Source organism: Bufo bufo, chromosome 6, assembly GCF_905171765.1.
Source record: "Bufo bufo chromosome 6, aBufBuf1.1, whole genome shotgun sequence".
Classification (NCBI taxonomy): Eukaryota; Metazoa; Chordata; class Amphibia; order Anura; family Bufonidae; genus Bufo; species Bufo bufo.
Window position 1 is genome coordinate 209,440,563 of NC_053394.1, and position 27,281 is coordinate 209,467,843.

A 27,281-nucleotide genomic window follows, 5' to 3' on the forward strand; every position below is an offset into this window, starting at 1 on the left:
CCAAGATCCTCTTAAATCTGCTAAATTGCTTTAATGATGATGGGCCACTGTTAACTTGGGGTTTGGTGAAAAAGCAGCTGGCTATTTGCATTTTCCTCTGACTTCAAGGAGTTTAACAACCCTTCTCTGATTTAACTATTTGATTGGTAGGCTTCCCCCCATTTTTGTAGCCCTTGATAGCAGTTGTTTATCTTTATTTGGATTTTCAGAATGTGATAAATCTTGTGCGTGAGCTCCATGCTTACATAAGACACCAGCTAAAGCATAATGGGCACATTATGCCATGGATATGGGGTCCTCATTTTTTTCTATAATCTCCAATAATTCTTCTTCTTCTACTGTTTCAGTGCTTTACTAATTTCAGAGTAGAAAGCAAACTTCCACAGCAAGCTGTCCATGCTCTGCTCTTTATTCCTGCTCTGTTTAATGTCTGCCTTCTGACATTCCCGGCCAGACATCATTTTAATGGTATGTGTAGTGATAAAGCCAATAATATGTCAAAATGATTGATAATCTAAGCATTACAGCAATATGACTTTGCTGTCCTCCTCTCAGTCAGTTTTGATGGTTTCCAAATTGAATTCTTACAGCGTGTGTGTGTGTGTGTGTGTAGTTTGTAACCATGTCTGTTTTTTCTTAGCTGTCCAATTACACAGAAAACAAAGCTTTTCATTTGCTGTTTTTGAAGGTGCGGCAATACATTGCACAAGAATTGTTTATCTAGCTATAGTGAATCATTTTATGATATATGTCCAGAAAAGCTGTTTAATGGATAATTAAATGTGAATGAAGAGTAATCTTATTGTAAATGTGTTACTTTATATTTTATAACTAACCTACAAAACGTAATTTTTTTTTTTTTTACACTATATCATACCATTATGTTGCCGGAATATAGACAACTTGGAATACCATTTTCCAGTTTACATGTAATATAGTTGTACAGTCTACATATCTATTACATAGTCACTGGGTTATAATAGAACTTAAGATATGTCAGAGACATATCAACATTTTTGATTGGTGGGGTATGAGCGTTGATTCATTGCTCAAATTGTTCTGCAGCTGGTGGCTGTTAAAGGATGAAACTGAGCATGTGTTTCCATCTCAGTGAGCAGGGCACCGAAATTAGAATTAGTAGGTGGCACTATACAGATAGATTCCTTTAAAAAATGCCTAATGCACACAAACGTTGTTTTGGTCTGTATCCGAGCCGCAGTTTAAAAAAAATATGACCTGTCCTATTCTTGTCCGTTTTGCGGACAAGAATAGGCAGTTAGATTAATGACTGTCCATGCCGTTCCGCAAATTGCGGAACACACACGGACGCCATCCATGTGTTTTGCGGATCCGCAATTTGCGGACCGCAAAACACACAATAGTCTTGTACATGTTGCCTAACTCAGTAGATTTACTACATTTTAATTACATGCAGTTACAAAAGTATTCAGACCAAGGTGGGACAACCCCTTTAATATTTTAGCTGTCACGTTATTTATACTAGATATTACATATTCTTAGTTTATCTTCTGAGTTTAGTTTTTTCTTGAATTAAGGAAAATTATCTGCATGTTAAATACATTAATTTCTCTATTATCACTATGGCAGTATGTCAATAATCTAATATTGACCAGTTATGCAACAGCAATTACTGCTGAAAATAGATGGATAGATAGATAGATAGATAGATAGATAGATAGATAGATAGAGTGATTTCACAGTTTGCAGTGGTTAGTACAGTACCTACTAAAGAAGGTCCAAGACAGGACAACCAGGGAACCACTGATAGTGTCTTGGGCACCCAAGGCTCAAGGATGTGTGTGGGGAACGGTGGCTGTCCTGTTTGGTCTGATCCCACAGAAAAACTACAGTAGCATACATTTCTGAAAACCTATTGCTGGCTATGATAGAAAGGTGTAATAAAACACAGTGCATCACAGCTTTCTGGATATTGGGCTACATAGACACAGACTTGTCATAGTAGCCATGCTGATCATTGTACATCGCCAGGAACCTACAACCTATGAAGCAATTAAATAAGGTGACCCGGTCTGTTTAATCACTACTTCTTTTTGCATCATTTGGTCGGCAGAGGCATCTTTGAGCAGAATAATGCACTTTGAATTACTGTAAAATCCAGGCATCTTTGGGCTGTGCTGGAAAAACTGATTTTTATCCATGGAGCTCAGACATCTCAACTACCAGTTCTTGGTTCTGCTGCTAATGTCTTGGTGCCATATACTACATGATACCTTCAGAAGTCTTGTGGAATCCACGTCTTGACAGATCAGAGCTGCTTTATTGGGACCTACACAATTAGGCAGGTCACTTTAACTTTAACGTTATGGCTGAATGGTGTACATAACTGTTTTTTTTAATTATTATTCAGTTTTTTTTAATTATTCAGTTTTTATTCATAGTTTTTATTTTACATATATTCATTTCTTCTATATGTCACTACTCTTTTTTGTAGTCCTATATTAGGAAGTATCGTCTTGTCCGACCAGATGATAATTAAGCCTAGATCAATCGAGCCCTATTGACGATGTCGCGCTCGGGATTCTCCGCTTATGTGGGAGGTCACATTTCTTTAAGATGCACATCCAGGGGGCGGATCCTCGGGTACGCGTGGGCGCTAAATAACCCACGTTGAACACCTTTTTCAGTGGTTTCCATACGCAGCACACGTGAGCCCACACCGTGAGCACAAGCACATGGTTTGAGGGCTGAGTATGTTTGGCCTCAGCTGATGACCAATGCTGAGCCTTGTGTATACAGTCCCTTGATGACCTGGCGAATTGCGAAAGAAATGCTTTGGGACGCTTGTTACCCTATCATTGGGGTCTCCCTGCTGTTTCTCTGATGAAGCTGGGCAGTCACAAAGGTCCGTAGGGGAAGCAGGGACACCTAGATATTGTAGGAACGGCTCAGAGGGGTCGCCCTTCTCAGGGTTAGCGTACTGCTCCTTGGGCAGAAAAAACTAGCAGGTCACGCAGGGACGTCTAGGATCAGAGACCCAACACCAGGATTAAGGAGTCTCCAGCTAGGCACCACAAACGAACAATGTGGGAAGGTTGTTCTTTTTCTCAGCACTGTGAATCATTGCACAAGGATTCGTCACCTTTTGTACTGTATGGGCTATTATTTTATCTGTAATTTATATTAAAAGTTAAGTATTTAAAGGTTACCCATTTCTATTCGTTTACTCATACTGACTAATTTGGGTTGCCCATTGCCCATCATCCTATTGAGCTTGATAATACTGGTTATGCGAGTTCATTTAATAAAAAAATGCCCCCTTATAGTGCTGTCTGTAGTACGAATGTTTCCATAGTGCTTCTCAGTTATAATCATGACTGTCCTATAGTGTCCCAATAGTGCTGAACCAGTTAGAATAATGATTCCCCTATAATGCCCCAATAGTGTTTCCCAGTTATAATAATGACTGACCCAGTAGTGTTGCCCCAGTTATAATACTGACCCCCCATCGTGTCCCAATAGTACTGCACCACTTATAAAATTGACCCCCCCAATAATGTTTCCATAGTGCTTCTCAGTTATAATCATGACTGTCCTATAGTGTCCCAATAGTGCTGAACCAGTTAGATTAATGATTCCCCTATAATGCCCCAATAGTGTTTCCCAGTTATAATAATGACCGACCCAGTAGTGTTGCCCCAGTTATAATACTGACCCCCCATCGTGTCCCAATAGTACTGCACCAGTTATAATATTGACCCCCCAATAATGTCTTTATAGTGCTTCCCAGTTATATTAATGACCCACCCTTTAGTGTCCCAATAGTGCTGGACCAGTTAGAATAATGATTCCCCTATAATGCCCCGATAATGCTGCCCCAGTTATAATAAGTAACCCTCCCCCACAGTGCACCAATAGTGCTGCCCAACTTATAATGATGACCCCCTATAGTGTGACAATAGTGCTACCACATTTAAAATACAAATCACAAATACTTACCGCCATGTCTCTTTCAGCAATGCGGTGCAGGACAGAGGCCCCCCTGGCCTGCATCCTGAGCTGCTAGCAGCCTGGCTTAGGTGGCATGATAATGATTCCAGACTCTGATAGCCTTCAGGACTAGTGCCTGTAGCCTATGAAAGTGAGTAACATGGCAGGGAGACATTGGCTCCGTGCCCCGCTGTAACATTTCACTGTATTACTGTCTAGAGGACAGAAATACAATTGCATACCAAGAAGACCTAGCAACTAGCAATGACAAATTGTTGGCTGCTAGGGCCGTCCTGAGTATGCCCTCAACCTGCTGTGCATACTTCTTGGGCTACACGTAACGCAGGTTGAGAACCACTGCATTAGATAGCTGTTAGATAAATGCTCATTCAGGAGACAGTCAGTGTGCATGTTTTCTCTCACAGTGGCTTATCTCCCCTGAGAACAAAATAATTAATCATCTGGAAATCTAACTACTCGATCCTTCTTTCCTCCTGACTTCTCCCATCAGGGTAGAGTCAGGAGTCCTCCATACACCCTATGTGAGCTTTTGGTTCCTCTGAAATTGATGGGTGATGCTTCTTTTACACTAGCATTATGCTTGTCCGGCAGGGGAACACCCTGACTGGTTCGTACTAACGCTTGCACACGTGTGCTGCCGGAAGTCCGGCCCGGCCCCATTCACTATAATGATGGGCAGGAGATACGGCTGCTGCTAGGCAAACATGCCTAGAGGTGGCCGGATAAAAAATGCCGGAACAGCCTGCTGGAGAAGTGTGAAAGAAGCCTGATACCAGCATTGAATCATGACATACCACAAAGCTAAATTTACTGAATATATATATATATATTTTCCTGTTTCTATATTATTTGTATTGGGCCGGTTTATAACTATACATAAAAATTTACTTGAGAACATGGATAATTTATTACCATGAAGTAAATGTTATTTATCAGTATTCTTTTAGTTTTATAAACGTTTCTCCCAGTAGAACCTAAGACTTCAGAGACCATCACCTATGAAATCATCTTGTCCAAAAGCCAAAACTCCACCCTAGGACTGCAGAGTAAATAGATTCTCATGACAGGATAATAAAACTGGAGTCAAGAAAGCATCAACTGTAAGTGACAGCTCACAGAGATCTGGTGCTTGTTAGGGCCGGATCAGAAGCCCAGATGCCTGGGATGTAAACTCATGAAGAGAAGATTAATTTATCTGTCATCCCAGACTTTGACAGTTGTTGTAAATCTGATTCAGCTGTAAGCAGAAAGGAGGAGGAGGGATGATAGAAAAGGGGGGGGGGGGTATATTTAGGTGAATGAACTTGTAAGGGTAGGGTACAAAGAAAAAAGTTAAATGTTGTAGCACTGGAAAAAACAAATTAGAATAATGTCTTCTTTAGAGCTGTGAGTAGTTAGGTGTGGATAGCACATTCTTCTTAGCAGAGACTAGTAAATAGTTAGGCCCCTTTCACACGGGCGAGTTTTCCGCGCGGGTGCAATGCGTGATGTGAACGCATTGCACCCGCACTGAATCCGGACCCATTCATTTCTATGGGGCTGTGCACATGAGCTGTGGTTTTCACGCATCACTTGTGCGTTGCTTGAAAATCGCAGCATGCTCTATATTCTGCGTTTTTCACGCAACACAGGCACCATAGAAGTGAATGGGGCCGCGTGAAAATCGCAAGCATCCGCAAGCAAGTGCGGATGCGGTGCGATTTTCACGCATGGTTGCTAGGTGATGATCGGGCTGGGGACCCGATCTGTATTATTTTCCCTTATAACATGGTTATAAGGGAAAATAGCATTCTGAATACAGAATGCAAAGTAAAATAGTGATGGAGGGGTTAAAAATAAAAAAAAAAACTCCCCGAGTCCACTTGATCGCGTAGTTGCAGATCTCTGTCTTCTTCTGTAATGTTGAGCTGCCGGCTAAGGACCTGTGGTGACATCACATCACATGGTCCAATCACATGGTCCCTCACCATGGTGATGAACCATCTGATTGGACCATGTGATGAGCACAGTGACGTCACCACAGGTCTTTTGCCAGGTCCTGAAGATAGAACAGAGACCGGCAGCTATGGAGCAGGTAAGTTAACTTTTTTTTTTTTTTAACCCCTCCATCCCTAATTTACTTTGCATTCTGTATTAAGAATGCTATTATTTTCCCTTATAACCATGTTATAAGGGAAAATAATAAAATCTACACAACACCTAACCCAAACCTGAACTTCAGTGATGAAGTCCTGATTTGGGTCTCAGTACCAAACATGGCGATGTTTCTCACGCGCGTGCAAAACGCATTAAAACGCTTTGCACTCGCGCGGAAAAATCGCGCATTTTACCGCAACGCACCCGCATCTTATCGGGCTCTCACACGCCACGCTTGTGTGAAAGAGGCCTTAGAGTTTTTGAAGCTTTGGACCTTGCAGATTAATGATGGCAGGGCACCCGCTTCAAAGTTGTTGGGAAACTAGCAATAACCTAAATGCTGGATGTTTGACAGTAAAGTTTATAGAGATACCTGAGAGTCTTCAACTGTATCTGCATCCTGAGGACACAGTCTTCAGCTCCCTGATCTAAGATTCACCGGTCTGTGTCCTTGGCAGAAAGCAGGCATGATGCAGTGACATCATCGCTCCTGCTGTGCTGCGGGAACAAGACTAGATAAGTAAGCAGCCCTCCAAACATCTATATTTCTCCAGACAACCTGATTATTGCAGTTGCCTTGATAGGCTATTGACAGTCAGGTCCACCTTCATTTGAATTTGTGACAGTCCTCCAAATGAACATTGGGGGAGTTTTATCAAACTGGTGTAAAGTAGAACTGGCTTAGTTACCCATAGCAACCTAATCAGATTCCACTTTCCATTTTCCAAAGGAGCTGTGAAAAATGAAAGGTGGAATCTGATTGGTTGCTATGGGCAAATAAGCCAGTTCTACTTTACACTAGTTTGATAAATCTCCCCCATTGTGCCTAAAAAAATCTCATCCAAAAAGTGCCTTACACACACAGAAATATAAAAGTAGTATGTGCAAAAGCTTATAAATATAAAACAAAAGTGTACATCAACAAGAGCATTTGCTCTCAAAAACACTGAAACCTGAAGCCATAAAATATTTGTCTGTTTTTCACAAATGTGTTTAAATATATACTGTACATTGCAAAGAGCTGCTATGTTACCAAAATCTGCATTTTCTGAGAACATGCCACATACTGTGTATAAAAATATAAAATAATAACTAATACAAACAACCATCTTCAGTTGATAACTAAAATGCGTACTGTAGCACATTCCTTATGCAAGACAAAAAATTTGCAAGAAAACTGTAAGATGTGAGGAGTTCATACAAACCATACATGTGTACATACATTGCTGCATGTGTTAAATAGCAACTGTCACCATAGTCAACCCTGTTGCCTGGTAGGGCTGACCATGGTAAATAGCTGCAATCGGTTATATACTGTTGCTGTGAAATTCATACTTTTATGCAAATTAGGTATTTGGAACGCGCAGTGATGGGCTAGCCCCCTCAGAGCACCTCTTTACCCCCTCCTGTCCCACCATTCTCACTCCTTCTTATGCCTTGATTGACATCTGAAAAGTGAGGATGTCTGGCCCTGAAATATTGTGCTTGTATCTGCAAGATTTCAATTGGTCATGCACAATGCAGCTGGTGAGGCTCTCTGATCTCTGGACTGCGCATGCGCGGATTGAAATCTCGATGGGAGATGCACAAGGTTTCAGGGCTAGGCATCTGAACAGTGTGGATGCCTGGCTGTATCAATCAGATCATGAGGTTGAGTGATGACAGGGTAGAGGAGGAGGTGAAGCAGTGCTTTGAGCACCTCATTTGCATAAGAATATGTATACATTTCTCTGCAATGGTATATCCAATTGCAGCCATAGAGGGCTTATTTAATTCATTGTGATCAACCCTACCAGGCAGTATGACAGGTTTTGTAGGGGTGATTATGGTGACAGATGCTCTTTAAAGAAATGAGCAAATCGCAGGAAAGTGCATGCAAATATCTGGAATTATATTGGTCATTTTCATTCCTTATAATATTTCAATCCTAATTAAAATTGATAAATACCTAAACTTAATAAAATGCATTAACAGAGTTTGTTTTCAGACTAGATTAATGCACATGTGGGCAAGTTAGGGACAGTGTAAAATGTAAACTTTAGTGATGTGTTTGTGTGTGTCAAAAGTGTTTGGTGCGACTTTTTTGATGCCATGATCTGAATACTTGTAAGGCCTATTGCACACGACCGTATGTCTTTTTCAGTGTTTTGCGGTCCGTTTTAAACGGATCCGTTGTTCCGTTTTTTGTTTCCGTTGTGTTTCCGTTTCCGTTCCGTTTTTCCGTTCCGTTTTTCCGTATGGCAAATACAGTATACAGTAATTTCATAGAAAAAATTGGGCTGGGCATAACATTTTCAATAGATGGATCCGCAAAAAACGGAACGGATACGGAAGACATACGGATGCACTTCCGTATGCATTCCGTTTTTTTGCGGACCCATAGACTTTAATGGAGCCACGGAACGTGATTTGCGGCCAAATATAGGACATGTTCTATGTTAAAACGGAACGGAAAAACGGAAAAACGGAAACGGAATGCATACGGAGTACATTCCGTTTTTTTTGCGGACCCATTGAAATCAATGGCTCCGTATACGGACCGTATACGGACCGCAAAAAACAGCCAGTAAACGGGAAAAAAAAACGGCCGTGTGAAAGAGGCCTAAATGTGTGGGTCGTGGCGTCAGTAAAAAACATATATAGACTAAGGCTACTTTCACACTTGCGTTGTTCTTTTCCGGCATAGAGTTCCGTCACAGGGGCTCTATACCGGAAAAGAACTGATCAGGTATGTCCCCATGCATTCTGAATGGAGAGTAATCCGTTCAGTTTGCATCAGGATGTCTTCAGTTCAGTCGTTTTGACTGATCAGGCAAAAGAGAAAACCGTAGCATGCTACGGTTTTATCTCCGGCTAAAAAAACTGAAGACTTGCCTGAATGCCGGATCAGGCATTTTTTCCCATAGGAATGTATTAGTGCCAGATCCGGCATTCAGAATACCGGAATGCCGGATCCGTCCTTCCGGTATGCGCATGCGCAGACGGAAAAAAAGGTGAAAAAATAAATGCCGGATCCGTTTTTGCCGGATGACACCGGAAAGACGGATCCGGCATTTCAATGCATTTTTTCGACTGATCAGGCATTTTTAAGACTGATCAGGATCCTGATCAGTCTTACTAATGCCATCAGTTAGCATACATTTTGCCTGATCCGGCAGGCAGTTCCGGCGACGGAACTGCTTGCCGGATCTCTCTGCCGCAAGTGTGAAAGTAGCCTAAGAGGTGTGATTATTTTCTCACTCCTTTTTTGGAAAAAAATATCCTCCCAGTGAGCGCGTATTCTTTCTAAATTACATGTTTATGTGATAACAGGCGCAAAAGTCTATGCTATCCCTTTTCCATGGGGTACAATTAGCGAGAGGAACATCTATACCTCTCCTTTTTTCCCTGCAGACCATCAGCTGGTTCCGCACTCTCCTCTTTCATGCTGGCTGAGATCACAGCCAGCTTAAGGGGCTGTGATCTCATGTGTCACATCACCAGGTCATGTGATGCATGGAGGTACGTCACTTATTGGCTGCAGCAGCCACATGACTCGTGTGAAACAGGAAGTTGAAATCCGGAGATTGGAGGAAACAAGTGGCAGGGGGAGATCAAAGGAGACAGAACCCAGCAGCGGGAAGCAGGTAAGTATGCTTCCCTCCACAGGGCCAGCCACATGGGGAGTCTGGCAAAAAGGGCTCCGGAAGATGAACAACCCCTTTAAGGAATCATAGCATAAGGGGAGAAAGATTGCATGATTTGTATTACATATTTTACTGAGTACTGGGAGAAAGGAACTATATTTAAGGCCTCATGCACACGGCCATTGCGCTGCTGTTCCGTGCAATGGCCCGCAATTTGTGGCCCCCAATGCACGGGCAACATCCATGCGACAGCCGGGACGGATCGAGACCCATTCAACTTGAATGGGTCCGTGATCCGTCCGCACCGTAAAAAAATAGAACATGTTTTATTTTTTTGCGTTGCGGAGGCACAGACAGTAACACCACCAGAAACTCCACGGAAGCACTCCATAGTGCTTCTGTGGGGTTCCGTGCCCCTGTTCTGCACTGCTGCTCCAGATTGCGGACCCATTTAATACGGCTGGGCAAGGGCCGTGTGCATGAGGCCTAAGATAGCAAGTACGTGCTGAACAAAAAACTAATGGCCTAAATAGATGAATGTGAAAGTGTATGTATTAGAAAGGGACTAAGGGTACGTCCATGTGGCACGGTTGTGATGCAACCACATCACTTTATAGGCCACAGTGGCCTCCTTTTAAACTAATGAGGACTGCACTGTTTAGTCGGTCTGCATTGTTAGTGGGCACATGCCACCTGATTTTTGCCTATTCATCCAGAAGAGCATTTGTAAGGTCAAACACAAATGTTGGATGAGAGGGCCTAGCTCGCAATCTGTGGTCTATCTCATCCCAAAGATGTTCAGGGCTCTCTGCAGACCAGTTAAATTCTTCCACACCAAACTCACCTGACCTTGCTTGTTCATTGGGGTACAGTCATGCTGGAGCAGAAAAGATCCTTTCAGAAACTGTTCCCACAAAGGTGGACCCATACAATTGCCCACTAATCATTAAAATTTTCCTTTACTGGAACTAAGGGACCTAGGCTAACCTCTGATCAACAACCCCACAGCATTATCCCACCTCCACCAGACTTTATAGGTGCCACAATCAGGGGCGTTGCTTGGTCAAAACATTTGGGGCCTGGGCCCCTGATGTTTTGTCCAAGGCCCCGAATGTCCTGCCTGCCTGTTAGATATAACTGTATTGCTGTCCTCAAGACGGCAATACAATTGAATCTAATGCACTGCAAGAGCTGAAGGACCTGTGATGACCTCACAGGTCATGTGATCAGTTCTAAATGCAGTAGCTGAAAAGGGCCTGGGATGATGTCACCATCATGTGACCAGTGCAGGAGAGGACGGCTCAGCAGTGAAGAGAAGCCCTGGGAAGAGGCTGAGGTGAGATCTGCTACATGAGTAGAGGTAAGTGAAGATTACTCGGTGTGAGAGGCAGAGCATTGTTGGGAGTTGTAGTTATTTAACTGGGACTGTATGTTAGGGCTGAAGGGAGGGAAGCTATTTACATGGGACCGTGAGGTGAAGGGATGTTAATTACATGGGACTGAAATTTGGTAGTGGCTGCGGTAGGGTGAGGTTATTTACATGGGACTGAATGTTGAGGGGTAATGTTATTTATATGGGACTGCATGTTGAAGGCAGCTGTGGGAGGGGGTGTTTTTATTTACATTGGACTGTATGTTGAAGGTGTCTGGGGGAGGGAGTGATGTTATTTATATGGGACTGAATATTGAGGAGGTGATGTTATTTACATGGAACTGTATTTTGGAGGGGGTTGTAGATAGAGAGGGATGTTATTTACATGGGACTGTATATTGGAGGGGGCTGGAGAGATGGTGTGATGGTATTTACATGGGACTCTATGGCAGAGGGAGGAAAATAGTGTTATTTACATGATACTGTATGGCGGAGGTGCTGAGGAATTATAATTTCTGAGGACACTAAACAGAGTAATATATAACTACAGGGGGCACTGCAGGCAGCATTTTAAATACTTGGGTGCTTCAGGGTGAGCATTATAACAGTAGGGGGCAGTATAAATACTGGGGGCACTGTGGGGGCATTTTAAATCCAGGGGACATTAGGCACTCATTTTTCTTCAGGATAGTATTTGGGGGTACAGAAAAGTAAGGAAGCTAAGATGTCTGTGTGTCTGCAGAGATGAAGCGGCTGAGAGAATTGTCCGGACCGAATGGAGAAGATGATGACAGAGAAGATCTACATGAGAGGAGACGTCACCTGGGAGGCCCTGGATGTGAGAGGTATGTGCTGCTGTATAGCAAGTACAGTAAAATGTCTTCAGTGCTAGTGTTTGCAGGGGGGAAGATGCGATTCTTCAACTGAGAGAATTGGGCCATATGCATTGGTGCTTGGACCCTGGATCTTTTGAGACACTAGCAACCCCCCTGGCCACAATACAGATAGATGTAATATTCTCCTGGCATTTGGCAAAGCCAGACTTGTCTGTAAGGCTGCCAGATAGAGCAACGTGTTTAGTCACTCTACAGAATATGTTTCCACTGCTCCATAGTCCAGTGGCAGCATGCTTTACACCACTCCGTCTGACACTTGACATTGTGCTTGGCGATGTAAGGCTTGCATGCTGCTGTTAGGCCATTGAAACCTATGCCATTAAACTTCTGGAGCTGTTTTTGTGCTGAAATTAATTCTTCAGGTTTGGAGCTGTGCAGTTATTGGGTCAGCAGAACACTGGTGGCTTTTAGGCACTATGGGGAGATTTATCACCTCCCTTGCAACTGAAAAGTGCCTTTGAAAAGTTGTAAAATACGTGTTTGCAACTTTTTAAAAAAGTCATGTTTCCCTGTTTTATACTGCCCTCGCCACTTCTCCTAAAGGGGTCTTTGCAAGGGCAGAAAGGTTGATGACCAATTATTTCACTAATGTCTGTAAACATTGCATTGTAGAAGTGATCAAGACACCAGAAGTTGATGTCCGATAGTGGGACAAAAAAAAAAGTGTTTTATAAAAATAAAAAAAATATTTCAAGTAAAAAAAGCACCCTTTCCCATGAAGCCATTTAATGTTGGTAAAAAAAGATTTTGACATATTTGGTATCACCACGTCAATAATGACAGTCACTATAAAAATATCGCATGATCTATCCCATCTGGTGAATGCCATAAAAAAGAACAAATAAAAATGATGCCAGAGCGTCCATTTTTGTTCACCTAGCTTCCCAAAATTCATAATAAGCTATCAGAATGTCTTATGTACCCCAAAATGATATCTCTTTCTCAAGCAGTAGGTCCCTCGAAATGTTGCGTAGCAGAGTGCTACTGCTCCCTGTCTTGAATGAACTTTCCAAGAGATAGAGATACCAACTGAGTTAACAGGTGAATGCATGAAGAAGCCGACACACTGAAATGAACCCACAGTGAGGCGGTGCAAGCAAAATGGACTAAAGTTTTTATAGCCCTGGTTTTGATATGTGTTTTACCTTTTTTCATCAAATAAGGCTACTTTCACACTTGCGTTCGGAGCGGATCCGTCTGGTGTCTGCACAGACTGATCCGCTCCTATAATGCAAACGATGGTATCCGTTCAGAACGTATCCGTCTGGTATTATATTTCACAAAAAATTCTAAGTCTGAAAGTTAGTCAGACGGATCCGTTCAGACTTTGCATTGAAAGTCAATGGGGGACGGATCCGTTTGAAAATTGCACCATATTGTGTCAACTTCAAACGGATCCGTCCCCATTGACTTACATTGTAATTCTGGACGGATCCGTTTGGCTCCGCAATGGCCAGGCGGACACCCGAACGCTGAAAGCTGCGTTCGGGTGTCCGCCTGCTGAGCGGAACGGAGGCCAAGCGGAGCCAGACTGAGGCATTCTGAGCGGATCCGCATCCACTCAGAATGCATTGGGGCTGGACGGATGCGTTCGGGGCCGCTTGTGAGAGCCTTCAAACGGAGCTCACAAGCGGAACCCCGAATGCAAGTGTGAAAGTAGCCTTAAGGACACTAACTATATACGGTATATTTCTGGTTATATTTAACATATATGGACTACATGGACAGTGGAAGTCCAAATAATCGGGATAAAGACTAACCATAGACTAATCTGCTATTAAGAGACCCCAAAAATGATACCGATGAAAAGGTCAGGTTATCCGGCAAAAAATTAGCCCTCACACAAAACCATAGTGAGAAAAAAAATATGCCTCTCAGAAAATGGCAGCACAAAAACATTTTTTTGGTCAAATCTTTATTGTGTAAAACTGCAAAAAAAGGACATATTTGGTATTGCTGCATCCCCATAAGATGAACGCTGTAAAAAAAAAAAAAAAAATGTAAACCTGTCAGAACAGCCATTTTTTGTTACTTCACCTCCCAAAAATCGTAGTATTAAGCAATCACAAAGTCTTATGTACCCTAAAATTGTACCAATGAATGCATCAAGTGATCCCATGAAAAATAAAAAATAAATGGCTCCCAGAAAATGGTGATGGAAAAATCAGACTAAAAAAATGCTAAATGTATGGTGGATGTCTTGAAAAGGGTTAAGAGGAGAGCATTTAAAATTTTTAAATATGCTATTTTTTCCACATATTCTGTTAATTTGGGATTTTTAATAAATAATTGGAAAACTATTTTGAAGTGGTGAATGTGTCCCGAAAAATGATCTCAGAATCGAATGGATAAGTAAAAGCATTCCAACGCCCCCACAAAGTCATGTCACTGCACCCTACAGGAAGTTCTTTCATGGTTTGGTTGTTCCTCTGATATGCATTGTCAGCTATGAGACCTTATATAAACATGGGTGTGCCTTTCCAAATCATGTCCAATGAATTGAGTTTGCCGCAGGTGGACTAAAATCAAGGTGTAGAAACATTTCGAACATGATCAATAGAAACGGGAGGCCCCCAAAACTAAATTTCAAGTGTCATAGCAAAGGGTCTAAATACTTATGACCATGCAAAATTTTAGATTTTCCTTTTTAATACATTTCCAAACATTTGTAAAATTCTGTTTTCTCTTTCTAATTAAAGGCAACTGAGTGCAGTTTGATGGGAGGATCTGAAGACCATCCAAATGAACTGTGCATAAACATAGACTATAAGTATTAAAATTCTAAGCCTAAAATGCAAAATTAGTCAATTTTCAATTCTAGATTATGAGTGCAGAATTATTAAGAACCAAATTTTGATATTATGTCTGTGGCCATTTATTTGAGAACTCAGCATCTGACTGGTACAGCCTACATGTTGCTGGCCACATATAAAGTTTACTACATTGAAGGAAAGTTGTTAATTATGAACACTATTAAGTTTTAAAGTGGTTTTCTACTTTAAAAAAATAAACCTCCGAAGTTTTTCAATGAAGTCACGCGCAACTTTATGAATAACTAACTTCAGCTCATCGGAGCCCATACATTGTAATACTGTACGGATGAATCTCTATACAGTATTTTTCAGAAGTTTTGAACAAAACGACTTCAGATTAAGCATCTGAAGCTCGCTTCGCTCAACTCTAGTGAGGACACATCTAGGTTAAGGAGTAGATAGTCATCTTCCAGAGTTTGTGCCTGAAGGTCTCTGTAGTCATTTTGTTTGCCCGAAAGAGAGGGATGTGCTAGCAGAGTAGGCAGAAGGACCAGAGGTGAACAGAGTAGTTTGGGCCCACCCTTGATGCACTTAACTGCTTACTTGCATATGGTTTAAAAGTACCTTTTCTCCAGAATGAAGCTAATAATTGCTACATGAAAACTGAATTAGTCTTACCGGTAATTCCTTTTTCACGAAGCCTCCATGAAGGCACCTTACTATGAGATTATCCTCCTCCTACCAGGCAGGGACAGGAAGCTTTAAAAAGGACCCACCTCCTAGCCATTCTCAGTGGCTTCTGGACTTGACTCACACTCACACCCCAGAACTTCCATTCCTTAAGTTTAAAACTTAGAACAAAAGTCACCTAGGTATACATATAAAATTTCATATAACAGAGCCTTATTATTGTATTTCATAATCCGGTTTCTTCCTTTTTTTTGGGGTTGGATTATAAGCGGTGCCGTCATGGAGACTTTGTGAAAAAGGAATTACCGGTAAGACTAATTCAGTTTTTCCCTTCACCTCCATGACGGCACCTTACTTTGAGAACTAACGATAAATAACTTAGGGTGGGACAACCGCTTGAAGAACCTTTCTCCCGTATGAGAGGTCCATCCTAGCATCAATATCCACCCTGTATTGTTTGACAAAAGTATGGGGATTGGACCTGGTTGCAGCTTTACATATTTGATCTAATGAGGCGGATGCCTTTTCCGCCCAGGATGTCGATACTGCCCTGGTAGAATGGGCTTTCAGATTAGAGGGAGGTTCCTTCCCCATTACTCTGTAGGCTTCAAAAATGTCCGACTTAAGCCAACGCGCAATGCTCGCTTTAGAAGCCTTTAAACCTTTTCTACCCCCTAGAAACTAAATTAAGAGGTTATTGGATTTTCTCCAGGACTTAGTATCCGATAAATATTTCAAGACCCATCTTTTGACGTCCAAACTGTGGAAAGCTTTTTCCGCTTCATACTTGGGGTTTTCACAAAATGAGGGAAGGATAACTTCCTCCATCCTGTGAAAATTGGAGATTACCTTGGGTAAGAAAGACTTATCACACCATAAGATAATTCTGTCATCTCTAACAGTTAAGAAGGGTTCTCTAACAGAAAAAGCTTGGATTTCGTTAACCCTGCAAGCTGAAGTAATTGCAACAAGAAATGTTTAATGTTCGCTACCTCCAAAGGTTCAAATAAGGGATTAGTGAGCCCTGAAAGAACCAAGTTCAAGTCCCAAGGAGCAACTAGAGGTCTTATTCTAGGTCTAAGTCTGTCGGCACCTTTCATGAATTGTATGATCCATGGGTTAGAGGCCAACCTTTCGTCCAAAGAAGCACTCAAGGCCGAAATCTGCACTCTGAGGGTGCTGGGTTTTAATACTTTGTTAAATCCTTCTTGTAAAAAATCTAAAAAATCTAATGTCCCTTTTAGAAAAACTGCTGTCAAAGAAATTACATTCTTTTTTGCCCAGAAGAAAATCCTGCTGGTTATGGAGTGATTTTGCTTTTTGTTCCCCCCTGATGGTTTATGTATGCCACAACTGTTTTGTTGTCTGATCTGACCTATAGGTTGGAACCCCTCAACTCCACCGAGAAATACGACAGAGCTTCCCAAACTGCTCTTAGCTTCCGGTAATTTGATGACTGTATCCTCTGGGTCTGAGACCATTCCCCTTGGGCTGACATACTCTGTAGATGAGCCCCCAACCCCAGAGACTGGCGTCTGTAGTGAGAATTAATGGATTCCTCACAACCCATGGAACTTCTGTCTGTAAATTGTGTCTTATTTCCCACCATTTTAAAGATGGTAATATATCCTCTGGGATTAGAATCAGCTTGTCTAATGATTCTTGAGTTGGATCCCAATGTTGTAACATGTGTCTTTGAAGGGGTTGGGAGTGTAGTTGGGCCCAATTTACCGCTGGGATACACGCTGTTAGGGATCCAAAAAGGTAAGTCAACGGAACCAGGGACTCCCAACCAGTCTCCCAAGCTGGTACTTGCCCAGCCTTAAGCTGCTTATCTTCTGCGATCTGACAAGTGCAGGTACATTCAGCTTAGAATAACTGTTGACTGAATCTATAAGTATGCCCAGGAACACAATCTTTTGCGTGGGAAGAATCTGAGATTTCTCCCACTTTATAATCCACCCCAGGTCCCTCAATCTGTCTCTGGTTTTTAATAGATTGTTTTCGAGGTCTGTTTTGGAATCGCCTCCATTTTGAACTTTTCGTATTTTTTTAGATTTATGATTAAACGCATTTTCCCGCTGGGTTTGGATACCATGAATACTGTGGAGTAGTAACCCAGACCAATTTTGTTTTTCTAAATGCATCAACCAGCTTTTCAGGGACCTAGTTACCGAGGTGGACACAATATTGGATTTAAAATGTGATGTGGCTGCGTCCCAAGTTTTCCTGAGATTTGCATCTACCTTTTTATCCATGGGATCACGAAGAGATCCCATATCCTTAAATAGCAATGATGTATCTTTCGCCAATTTGGAAAGGGAAACATCAATTTTAGGACAATTCAAAAAAAGAGATTTAAATCCTCATCATCAAAATGCAGTCTTTTTTTAATGGTTCTAGGCAAAAAAAAACTTCCTATCCGGGTTTTTCCATTCTCTTAAGATTAAATAATAAAGGTTTTGATGTATCGGGAACACCCTCTTTTTCTTTTCCTCTAAAACGGAAAACATTTTATCCAGAGCAGATCTCTGGACCTTTTCTTCTTTAATTTCCATTGTAGCTCTGACAGCTTTTAACAATTCATTAATATCTTCAGAGGAAAATAAATACTTTTTAAAATCGCTATCACTATCAGAATCGCTAGTTTTTTTTCCCCCCTGGTCTGAAAATTTTTCAGAGGATGAGGATGAAAAAGAGGGTGATCCCTTCCTGGATCCATATTTAGAAGTAGATGGGTGACAGGAAGCTGGTGAAAAATCCGCCAGAGCAGAACTTATCTCCTGCCTTATCATGCCCTTCATTTTGTCTCTTAAAGAAGGTACTTCCTCTCTTACTATGTCATCAGTACATTTTTTTTTGAGTACTTATCTGGAAGTCTAGCTGCACGCGCACCACATCTAAAAGACTTAGATTTTTTGCGCTGTTTTGGCTTTTACAGACACATCCTTGTCATTCTTATCATACAAGGGAAAGAGAGAAAAGACACATTAAAGAAAAAAAAACTCTGCAGTCCAGTACTCACAACCTCGGCCGTTCTGAACACTCACTTTCAAGCTGATAGGTTGCTCTGCACAATCCTCCTGTTCCTTGTCTCCAGGAGCAGATGGCTTGAGGACTGCAGGAGATCCGCTGGTCAGAGGGTGACATCCACCTTGACCAGCGCGCCAGAACTTAAAGCCCATCACTGGAAGTAACAAAACCTCCGATGTCATCCGGCCGGCGTTCACCCAGGACAGCCCGATCAGGACCCCGGATGACTTCACCCTCCGGAGCCGAGCTTCTCGAACAGTGGGTGGCCAATAGAATCCGGAGGAACTCCATATAAGTGTCCGGATGCCGTTTCCCGTACTGGCGCACATGTGGGGAAAATACTGACCACGGCAGGCACATACAGACGGAGCTTACTTGCCCAAGGTAAGCCCCCAGCAACCACAAATGCGGCTTCAGCTCCAGCTTCGTCCCCTCTTCTTTATGGCCCCCGAACTGAGGCACAGGGACTCCTCCTGCTCCTCCGCCTGGCAGGGACAGGAAGACACTGAGGATGGCAAGGAGGTGGGCCCTTTTTTAAGCTTCCTGTCCCTGCCTTATTAGGAGGAGGATAGTCTCAAAGTAAGGTGCCGTCATGGAGGTGAGGGGAAAATGTATATTCATCTTTTGTAGCCCTACAAGGCTTTGTGCCTGGTTTAGCACTGAATATCCTGATGACAAATTATTTTTAATTATCAGCTAAAATATTTTTTTGGACAATTACTTTCCCACTAATCTACTTTTTAATCCAAATGGTGGCAATATGGATGAGTGACTTGTTGCTCTTTCTGGTTTCACTTGTCTTGACCGAAGCTACAGGATCAAACATGAGAAACTTTTCTAATCTATCTGGATCTACCGTGAGATAGAATTGTGAAATTTGTTTTACCTTATTGATCTAAAAAAGGCAAAAAAAATAAAGCCAAAAGGCATGTGGCAATCTGCTCTATAAAATAAATATTTCCTTCCTTAGCCCAGGCTTGATCAGATGGGAAATCACACGCACAGAACAATGAGGTTTTTCTCTTAGTGATCCTTCCTCATAGGACATTTTGAGTATGCACAAGTGATAAAAGGGATGTGCTTTCCTGAAACATCATGGAATATATGATCGCTGTGAGAAAGGCCTGTGCTCTGTATGGATGTACTGGATGTGATTTTAAAACTGATCCAATCTTTGTTTTAATAAAGGTTAACAATTAAAGGGGTAAATTAACTGAAATGTACTGCTAAAATGTAGTCTTTTTCTTATTCTGAATAAATCTCTTTTGAAACCTGATATTTGTATGCTGACGTGGACTTTTGGGTTTCTGCTGTGTAATGGAGTTTTGAAAGATTAAAAATGAAATTATGCTGTACATTTTTTTTTTAGATATGCTGTGTGAAATCCACATAGCAAATTTTTTACTGATTTTGCAAATGTTTCTAGCAGTGTTCCTGGTGACATCACAGGCACTAATGGGCACGGGCTTTAGCCCTGTAAAACAGCTAGGGCAGCACTTAAGACCACCTATTAGTGCTGGTGATGTCACCAGACTCACTGCTAGGTTGAAGCCTCTGCCCACTCTTACCTATGTAGAGCCCTGTACGTCACTGGATCTCTAGAAAAAGCCCTTGCCCTGCGCAATACAGCACAGGGCAAGGGAGAGCATCAGAGCTTGAAATGCTCTGATGCTCATGTTAGAGGGGCATAAGGATATCTTCAGTTCAGTCATTTTGACTGATCAGGCAAAAGATAAAACAGCAGCATGCTATGGTTTTATCTCCGGTGAAAAAAACTGAAGACTTGCCTGAATGCCGGATCCAGCATTTTTTCCATAGGAATGTATTAGTGCCGGATCAGACATTCAAAATACCGAAATTGCCATATCCGTCCTTCCGGTATGCGCAAAAAAAGGTGAAAAAAATTAATGCAGGATCCGTTTTGCCGGATGACACCGGAAAGACGGATCCGGCATTTCAATGCATTTTTCTGACTGATCAGGCATTTTTAAGACTAATCAGGATCTTGATCAGTCTTACAAATGCCATCAGTTGGCATACGTTTTGCCGGATCCGGCAGGCAGTTTCGGCGGCGGAACTGCTTGCCGGATCACTCTGCCGCAAGTGTGAAAGTACCCTAACAAAAACAAAAAACATTACAAATTAGATGACAATGCCGTCATGTGGCCCTCTGGCAGCTCCACTGCCACATATCCTCCCCCCCTGATAAAAGCCGTAGGACTTTTCACCTTACTTAACCGCCCTCCAGGGTCAAAGCTCTTACATTGGGAAACATCTATCACAACATGTACCACTGCACACCTCATAACCTCAACTTCGTTGTCATTACAGGCAATCTTGTCTACATTGCTTGCAACATCAGTGACCGGGACGCACATTACATCTGCACCCACCAGACCAATTTCCCCATCCCTTTTGGTGGCTTCCCTCTCAACCTGGGTCTCCGCTTCTACATTCTACTCACGTCCTGCAAGGGGCAGCATTTCTACTAAACACCCTTCTCTGTCATAGACTTTCTCCTTGACAGTGTTATACATCAGGTTACTACCAACAACTGACACTTGTAAGGAATTTCCCACAACTATCTCTGGCTCCCATCTCATGTCCTTTCTTGGACTGCTGCAGCTCTTGACTGAACTGTTCGCATAGTTTCTCCAAGTCATGGTCATGTTCAGACCCCTTCTCCTTGGCTTTGTGGCGCTCCTTCAGCAGAGTATGCTTGCCTCCGCTCGCTTCTTTTTCAGCAGTGGTTTCTTCAGATTTGGCCTCAGTTTCAGGGTCTTCTGCTTCTTCAGTGGCTCCTCTCACTTCGGCAGACCCCTCTTCAGCCTTATCCTTGGTCTCTGAAACATCCAAGGATTTCTCCCATTCCATCTCATCGGCCTTAGCTTCTTCAGCCTTAGAGTCCCCTTTGGAGTCTTCATTTACTTTGTTAGCCTTCTCAGACACAGCATCATATACTTCCATTCTGAACTCCTTCTCCTCTTTCTCATCAAGGTTGCAGATACTGGGGACACCTGGATCTTCACCAGACTTGTCGTCTTCTGGCAATCTCTCCAGAGGTTCACCTATTCGTTTAGGCTCTAGGAGAGCCATCTCACGGTCATCTGGCTCCTTAAGCACTTCTTAAAGGGATCGAGCCTAGGAGAGGGCCTCCTCTTCACTCTGCTCTGCTGCAGCCGATGTAGGAGTATCACCATTCTCTTTTGGACACCCTGTGAGGCACCCTTTAAGCACTTTGTTTATGTCTACTGCAGTCTTCTTTGGTGACTCTGTGAAGACAGCTACTTCTCTATTATATCTAGGGACAGTGTGAAGAGAGAGAAATCTTCAGGATTGCAGCTGTACTGATGTGTCAGGTCATTTACCCCTGCCTGGATATGGGTCTCAGACACTAGGCTGCCGTCTCCCCACTCAGTTCTCGTCACGTCAGGTATAACAGTCGTCTGGTCGCTACTAGTGACTACCTGAATTTCGCAGGGTCTTGACATGGTAGCTTCACTCTCTGAGTTGCTATCAGTCACAGCACATATGTCACATATTCTGCTCATGTCATTATTAATCCTGACCTCTAGGGGCACACAGGAGCTAATCCCCACATTGGACATTTCCCCAGCAACCATAGAACCCTGTGGATACTGCATATCTACTTCTGGTACGGGTGGTACATACTCTAGCCCCACCACATTGTCTACAGTGGGTTCTCTCAGCTGTATGCCCTCAACACTTATCAGAATTTCTACATCCATTACATTTTTACCAGCAGGGGGAGCTTCTTTCCCAATCACAGCCTGCTGCGGGAAAAGCACGTCATTATTATCACATACACTCACCTAAAGAATTATTAGGAACACCTGTTCTATTTCTCATTAATGCAATTATCTAGTCAACCAATCACATGGCAGTTGCTTCAATGCATTTAGGAATGTGGTCCTGGTCAAGACAATCTTCTGAACTCCAAACTGAATGTCAGAATGGGAAAGAAAGGTGATTTAAGCAATTTTGAGCGTGGCATGGTTGTTGGTGCCAGACGGGCCGGTCTGAGTATTTCACAATCTGCTCAGTTACTGGGATTTTCACGCACAACCATTTCTAGGGTTTACAAAGAATGGTGTGAAAAGGGAAAAACATCCAGTATGCGGCAGTCCTGTGGGCAAAAATGCCTTGTGGATGCTAGAGGTCAGAGGAGAATGGGCCGACTGATTCAAGCTGATAGAAGAGCAACGTTGACTGAAATAACCACTCGTTACAACTGAGGTATGCAGCAAAGCATTTGTGAAGCCACAACACGCACAACCTTGAGGCGGATGGGCTACAACAGCAGAAGACCCCACCGGGTACCACTCATCTCCACTACAAATAGGAAAAAGAGGCTACAATTTGCACGAGCTCACCAAAATTGGACTGTTGAAGACTGGAAAAATGTTGCCTGGTCTGATGAGTCTCGATTTCTGTTGAGACATTCAAATGGTAGAGTCCGAATTTGGCGTAAACAGAATGAGAACATGTATCCATCCTCTGATGGCTACTTCCAGCAGGATAATGCATCATGTCACAAAGCTCAAATCATTTCAAATTGGTTTCTTGAACATGACAATGAGTTCACTGTACTAAAATGGCCCCCACAGTCACCAGATCTCAACCCAATAGAGCATCTTTGGGATGTGGTGGAACGGGAGCTTCGTGCCCTGGATGTGCATCCCTCAAATCTCCATCAACTGCAAGATGCTATCCTATCAATATGGGCCAACATTTCTAAAGAATGCTATCAGCACCTTGTTGAACCAATGCCACGTAGAATTAAGGCAGTTCTGAAGGCAAAAGGGGGTCCAACACCGTATTAGTATGGTGTTCCTAATAATTCTTTAGGTGAGTGTATATCATATGACATCACATTTTCATTATACAGTTCTGTAAACTTGGTACAATCACCTTGCACCTTATCTGCACCATTGTTTCCAATGGTCATTTCACTCACACCACTGTGTGCAATGTGCATCTCCGTCACACTCTCATTTAAAGGGATAGGTTCAGGTTCTGCAGGAGTGTTTCCCTTTCCCCAGAACAACGGGAAATTGCGGCCGAACATTCCCTCAGGCATAAGAGTATTTTTAACATCAAGATCATAAGTCCCAGTTCTCACTGAAGTTTCACCCTCAGTGCGAACCACGGGATAATCCTTGCTATCCCTGTCCATGTCCATCACATAGTCCCCAGCTACCAAGCTGGCATGTACCAGGTTCACCTGGCACCTTGCGTCCAACACATTATCTGCTATACAAGCAATAACTGGAACGCTCTTACCCATTGTCGTTACAGGTTCAGCACTCTCAAGTGCTATACGCAAAGCTCCACAGCGGTCACCATCCTTCTCCTGGATGTTAGGAATCTGCAGCCTTTGATTCCTGGTCACCTGACCCTTGACCATAGGACAATAAGGTGCACACTTTCCCACTTGATGATATCTCCAGCAGCACTCTCTCTGTTGTGGGACAGCTGCATGCTGTCGTGGTTGGTTGCTCCCAGCATCGGTCTTATGGCACCTCTGCACTTCCTCTCGGGGACTCGGTACACACTGGCCGTAAACACTGAAACTCTTGAGAGCCGCACCGCTCTCCATCTCATTCTCTTCCCATTGGTTGCCCTTGGCAATGGCACACCTCTTGGCCACAAGATCACTGCCCAGTTCCTCAACACAACTGTTACTGTGGGAAACGCCTTGGGATAGGACTTCTCTTTTGTCTGTCCAACTCCTTCATGAGTTTTTTATGCTCCTGTTGCCACTTTGATTGCTCTTGTTTAGCCTCCTCCCTGAGCTTTTCATGCTCCAGATTGGCTTGCACCAGCTGCTCAGTGAGATCCTCTATCCACCCCATAGCAACAGACTTTCTCAGCAAATAAGTCCACTTTAATTTGAGACCACAGTCTCCAGGTGTCTCTCTTTCACTGGGCCTCTGGCCCTTTAAATCTCTACACAGCATCTTCTTGCAAACACAGTAGAAGTGTCCAGATTAGCAGCACCTGCTGTCTCGTCGTTGCCCCTAGCAACCGGCTGTTGCTGCCTTTTTTCCTAGACAACCTGCATGTATCCGACACCATATGTAAGGAATCGTCTTTTTATTCGGGGGTCATTCTCACAGACTTCTTCCAGACAAAGGCTTTAGTGTCCAAACAGTGCATTTATTTGGCAGTCTTCATGCACAAACAGCAATCAAAACAAATCCTCAGCCATCTGGCCACTGACTAAACAGTATAGTCTCTCTCTAGCAGGATCCAGGTCTACCACCCAGTTCCCCAAAACACCGCCGTGCTTACCCCACACAGGGTCAGAGGGTCCCGGCTCCCACAGGCTTTAGCACAGCCTGCTCCTTCCTCAGACTGAGAGCCCCACTAAAGTCCAGCAACGGGATTAAATAGCATCCCTGGACATGGGCATATTCTTAAATCCCGGAATGGAGCATGGGGAACAGGCACCCACCCAACACATTGCCTGTTCCTAGTAAAAGCCCGCCCTGGACTAGCTTGAGCCAGCTAAGCTAAGTAGCTTGGTGTCCACCAACTAGCTTAGTGGCCACCTATATCTAGGGCCTTTGCTCCACCAAGGCCGGGCCCCTTGGTGACACACTCCTGGTGCAAACAACACCCCCTTTCCATGGTTTGCCGGGACTTTTCTGTTCTCACCCAGGCCTCTCGGTGAGATTCACCCTTTCAATGGCCGTCATGTGGCCCTCTGACAGCTCCACTGCCACAATATATATATTTTTTAATATACTGTGTGTTTAAATTTCTCACCATTTACAATTATCTGCTTGTCATCAGTATACTTGTGAACTGTCAGACCTGAATCCAGGACAAGAGTGATATTTGTGCTTCTGCTGTACTTAGCTTGCAGAAGAGTGCCTAGACTGTTCTACAACCAGAAATGTAAAGATTGTAAACGTCTTGAGCTATTAGAAAAGTTTCTTTATTAACACCACCTTACCCAGTTATATACTAGTATATCATGGCAAACCGCCCATTCCTGTAAACTGATGTTCCAGTAAGGCATGGAAGTGTAATATACATCTGGCTCCCACTGCAGTGCCAGTGGGTATCGGTAGTGAAGCTGTGGGGGAAATTAAGTGAGTAAAAAGATTATAATTTCAGATTAGAAGTCAGCGTTGTTTAATCTAATCACTGATTGCTGTAGTTTATGTGGGTTCTGAAGTGACAGAATCTATGCTCCACTACTGTTCTACTACTTATTTAACATGATGGTGTTCTTCAGAACCAGGTGACATGACTTTTTTGTTGCAGTATGTGGCAGCAAGCCTAGGTGAAACAAAATTTCTCCTTTTCTCCATCCATCTTTTTTGCCTGAACTGTCAATTTCAGTCTCTGACATTGCATGTAATGGATGGAGGCCTCCCACCATGAAGGTGGGAGATTTGGTTAACTCTGTTAATTAGTGGCAGGAACAGAAATGATCCTGATTGGAAAAAAATGGCGACTAAACTGTATTTACACCCTAGTTGCTGCAGCTGGGCTTCTAATCCTTTTCATTTTATTTACGAAGGAAACCTAACAATCGGCCTTAAATCTCATGTCAATAGAAAGTGGGGAATTCAAGGCAGTAGGTCACCAGAGTGCTGAATAGTTTTAAGCCCTAGAGCCTACACAAAAGATCCTGACAGTCCACATTTTCTTGAGCTTTAAAGTAAGTCTTTGGTAACTTTAAAAAAATCCTCTGCTTGCATGACTAAACCTATTGAAGATTTAGAGACTAAAGCTGCCCCAGGCTTAAGACTAAAAATGTAATTCTCCACCAGAATAGATAGGGTTCTCAAGAACCGTGTACTGCATTTTGGCTGATTATATTACAAAAAGCTTTGCATAGTAGTTCTGGACTCTTGAGAAAGGAGTCTCTTGCTTAAGTTTATTTGTTATACTTCACACAGAGTTTGAGAAATAAGATTGACTTGTTGACTGCCTGTCTTCTGTCTTCATTAGGTATTCAATGCATTATTTTATTTTGGGGCATATTCAGCTGAAGTGTAGATGATTACTTTACAAAAGATTTACCGTATGTTATGTGTCAAGGGATCTTGGCTATCTGTATTTGAACATTACGCTTAATGAATACACTGAAAAATTGTTTTGCTACCAGACAGTTCAGCTCTTAATACAAGGCTCAAGGAAATGACGCTTTTTAAGGGGTTGTGCAGTAGGTAAATATTGATGACCTATCCCCAGGATAGGTCATCAATATAAGATCGTTGCGGTCCGACTCCTGTAACCCTTGCCAATCAGCTGTTTGCAGAGGTAGTGGCGCTTGTGCGAGCGCTACTTCTTCATAATAACCTGCGTCTCCTCACTTGTAGAGACAGTTAAGTGTATTACAAATGCTCATCCTATTCACTTGATAGGGAGGAGCAGTTGTATATTACACTGTTGTGTCTCGACAAGTGTGAGGACACACAGATGAGTACGAGCGCCACTACCTCTCCAAACAGCGGATTGGCAGGGGTACTGGCAGTGCCCAATCCTTTCAAATAATTTAACAATTAATGACCTCTTCCTAAGATGGTTACTTCACTTCAAACTAACTCAGCCCACTATACAGTGGATGGAGCTGTGTAGTTCCAGCACATATTTCCACCTGCAGGTCTAATTTTTAATTTTTTTACCTATCCTGGGGATAGGTCACAAGTTGCTAAATCCCATTTCACATTATCATAGCAATTTTGACAGTAGGAGTGATATAATCTTGTAGATTGACTGGGCATCAATGCCAGTTAGTATTCTA

General features: G+C 42.8%; 1 protein-coding gene and 1 pseudogene across 1 annotated transcript in view; one reads left to right on the forward strand and one right to left on the reverse strand.

Annotated features, from left to right (window-relative positions):
• The window catches only part of LRMDA (leucine rich melanocyte differentiation associated), a 1,445,047-nt gene that overhangs the window by 167,860 nt on the left and 1,249,906 nt on the right, over positions 1-27,281 (forward strand). The gene's annotated exons all lie outside the window — the stretch shown is intronic.
• Positions 17,231-17,349, reverse strand: LOC121006305 (annotated as a pseudogene).